Here is a 3,802-nt window from a genome sequence, read left to right on the forward strand (position 1 = left end):
AAACAAAGAAAACAGAATCTGTCAAAACAAAACAGTCTATAGTAATCTGACTTTGGCGAATACTTCTGTAACTCCAAAAATTCTACAAAAATAGGACAACCTGGGTATTTGTATATTAATCTTCTGCAAAAACAATTGGCATTTTATCACGTTCTGGTGATTTTTAACAATTGTTTTCGTGAGCACAAGTTTCTGTCTTTCTCAGCAAGATCAAACAACTATCACCCAAGAAGATCCTATCGGTTCTACTTGGCACAAATACTAATTAAAACATAAAAATCACAATCATACCAGTAGCATAATTGTGTAAACACTCAAGAACAGAAAGCAAAAAGCAAAAAATAATTTTATTCATTGGGTTGCCTCCCAACAAGCGCTATAGTTTTACGCCCTTAGCTAGGCGTAAGGCAAGGATCTAAGTTTTGTCATCTTTGGTTCGAGATCCATAAGATGGCCTCATGATTGATTCATAAGGTGGCCTGATTTGCTTTCTAGGAAAGTGTTCCATACCTTTCCTCAAGGGAAATTGGAACTTGATATTGCCTTCTTTCATATCAATCACGGCACCAATAGTGCGTAAAAATGGTCTACCAAGAATAATTGGACAAGACGGATTGCAATCAATATCAAGAACAATAAAATCTATGGGCACATAGTTCCAATTTGAAAGAATAAGAACATCATTAATTATTCCCATAGGCTTTTTAATAGTAGAATCCGCCAAGTGCAAATTCAAGGAACATTCTTCAAGATTGGTAAGACCAAGCACATCACATAAAGATTTCGGCATTGTAGAAACACTAGCACCCAAGTCACACAAAGCAAAACACTCATAATTTTTATCTTGACTTTGATAGTAGGTTCCCACTCATGATGCAATTTTATAGGAATTGATACTTCTAATTCCTAATTTTCTTCCAAAGCTTTCATCATAGCATCAACAATATGTTTAGTAAAAGCTTTGTTTTGTTCCTAAGCATGGGGTGAATTTAGCATTGATTGCAACAAAGAAATACAATCAATCAAACAGCAACTATCATAATTAAAGTCTTTGTAATCCAAAATAGTGGGTGCATCACTAGCTAAAGTTTTGACCTCTCCAAACCCACTTTCATCAATTTCCTCAACAAGATTTTCACCCTCCGAAATATTGGGACGCCTTCTACCTAAAGTTGACTCTTCTCCGGTCCCTTTTTCATCATTCTTAACTTTACTAAACAAGGAATCAATAGAAGAAACATCAATCATTTTAAGATCTTCACCACTTTTGCAAGAATAATTGCTAGAAAAAGCTTTCTCTAAAAATTCTCTTTTAGCTATAAGCATAGCAGTTCTTTTCTTACTTTCATCCATAGAAACATAGAGAGCTTTAATTGATTCATCAACTTTAGGCACACAAATTTTCATCTTGAGATTTTCCACATCATGAGCAATTCTATCAACACTTCTAGACAAAGCATCAATCTTATTCAACTTTTCTTCTATGGAAGTGTTGAAAACTTTTTGTGTGCTGATAAATTCTTTAATATTATTCTCAAGATCAGAGATGTTCCTATTATTATTGTAAGATTGATTTCCATAGGAATTACCATAATTATTAGAGGAATTACTCGGAAAAGGCCTAGGATTTAAATTTCCTCTATAAGCATTGTTGTTGAAATTATTGCGAGAAATAAAATTCACATCAATGGCATCTATACCTAGCCATGGGCCGGGCTGGGCCGGGCTTGGGCCGGGCCTAAAAAAGCCCATGGCAGAAAACTGAGGCCCAGGCCCTATCATTGGGCCTACTTTTCAAGCCCAAGCTCGACCCATCTGGTAAAAAGCCCTTAGGGCTTAGGGCCACGGGCCGGGCCTCTTCCTTAAAATGCCAATATGCCAAGCCCAAGCCCGTCCAGGTCCTTCTAGTGGGCTCAAAACTCAGGCCCAAGTCCGGCCCACGGAAAAGCCCATCGGGCCTAGGCCCTGGATTTTAGGGCCGGGCCTGGGTGGGCCGACAGGGTCGGGCCGGAGATGGCCAGGACTAATGGCATCACTATTTTGCTCAATCAAAGTAGACAAAGGCATACCATTAAAATCAATAGGAGCACTTTTACTAGCAACCAATTTCATAAGAGCATCAACTTTATCACTCAAAGAAGAAATTTCTTCAACCAAATTAACTTTTTTACTAGTAGGAGCTCTTTCGGTATGCCATTGTGAATAATTTGCCATGATATTATCAAGCAATTTCGTGGCTTCACCCAAAGTAATTTCCATATAAGTTCCACCCGCGGCGGTATCTAGAAGATTACGAGAAACAAAACTCAACCCCGCATACAAATTTTGTATGATCATCCAAAGATTTAACCCATGAGTTGGACAATTCCTTAGCATCATTTTCATCCTTTCCCAAGATTGTGCAACATGCTGTTCAAGTTGCTTGAAATTCATGATCTGGGTTCTAAGGGAAATATTTTTTGCGGGAGGAAAATACTTAGTGATAAAAGCATCTTTGCACTTATTCCAAGAATCGATACTATTTTAAGGCAAAGAAGAGAACCAAATTTTTGCAGAATCACGCAAAGAAAACGGAAATAATTTCATCTTGAGCACATCATTGTCCACATCTTTTTTATTTTGTATATCGCATAATTCCACGAAGGTATTAACATGGGACGCGACATCCTCATTAGGAGTACCGGAAAATTGGTCTTTCGTAACAAGATTCAGCAAAGCAGTATTAAAATCACAAGTCTCTGCACTAGTGGCAGGAGGAGTAAGCGGAGTGCCAATAAAATCATTGTTGTTGGTATTTGAGAAATCACATAACTTGGTGTTCTCTTGAGTCATGATGATCGCACAATAAGATTGCACTCAAAAACAGATCCGGCAAGAAAACGGCGAACGGAAAAAGAGAGGCGAATAAAACGGCAAATTTTTGTGAATTGGGGGAGAGGAAAACGAGAGGCAAATGGCAAATAATGTAAATTGCAAGGAGATGAGATTTGTGATTAGGAACCCGGCAACGGCGCCAGAAATTCCTTTTGATGTCGCTTGAAGCTACGTCGGTATTTCCCCAAAGAGATAGGGATGATGCAGCACAGTGGCGTTAGGTATTTACCTCAGATATGAAACCAAGGTTATCGAACCAGTAAGAGAACCAAGCAACACAACGTAAACAACCCCTGCACACAAATAACAACACCTCGCAACCCGACGTGTTAAAGGGGTTGTCAATCCCTTTCGGGGTACGGTGCCAGAAACGGCGTGTGGACGGGAGAAAGTTGTAATAGATTGAAAAAATAGATCGCAAATAAAATAAAGTTCAGCAAAGTATTTTTGTATTTTTGGTTTAATAGATCTGAATAAGAAGAGCAAATATAATAGATCGCAAAGCAAATATATGAGAAAGAAGACCCGGGGGCCTTAGGGTTCACTAGTGGCTTCTCTCGAGAAAGATAGCAAACGGTGGGTAAACAAATTACTATTGGGCAATTGATAGAACTTCAAATAATTATGATGATACCTAGGCAATGATCATTACAGAGGCATCACGTCCAAGATTAGTAGACCGACTCCTGCCTGCATATACTACTATTACTCCACACATCGACCGCTATCCAGCATGCATCTATTGTATTAAGTTCATGGAAAACGGAGTAATGCAATAAGAACGGTGACATGATGTAGACAAGATCTATTTATGTAGAAATAGACCCCATCGTTTTATCCTTAATGGCAACGATACATACGTGTCGTTTCCGACGCTTCTAGGGTTCTGGGATTTTTGGGGTATTTATAGAGAAAAGAGGTGGTCCGG

Source organism: Triticum aestivum, chromosome 3D, assembly GCF_018294505.1.
Source record: "Triticum aestivum cultivar Chinese Spring chromosome 3D, IWGSC CS RefSeq v2.1, whole genome shotgun sequence".
NCBI lineage: Eukaryota > Viridiplantae > Streptophyta > Magnoliopsida > Poales > Poaceae > Triticum > Triticum aestivum.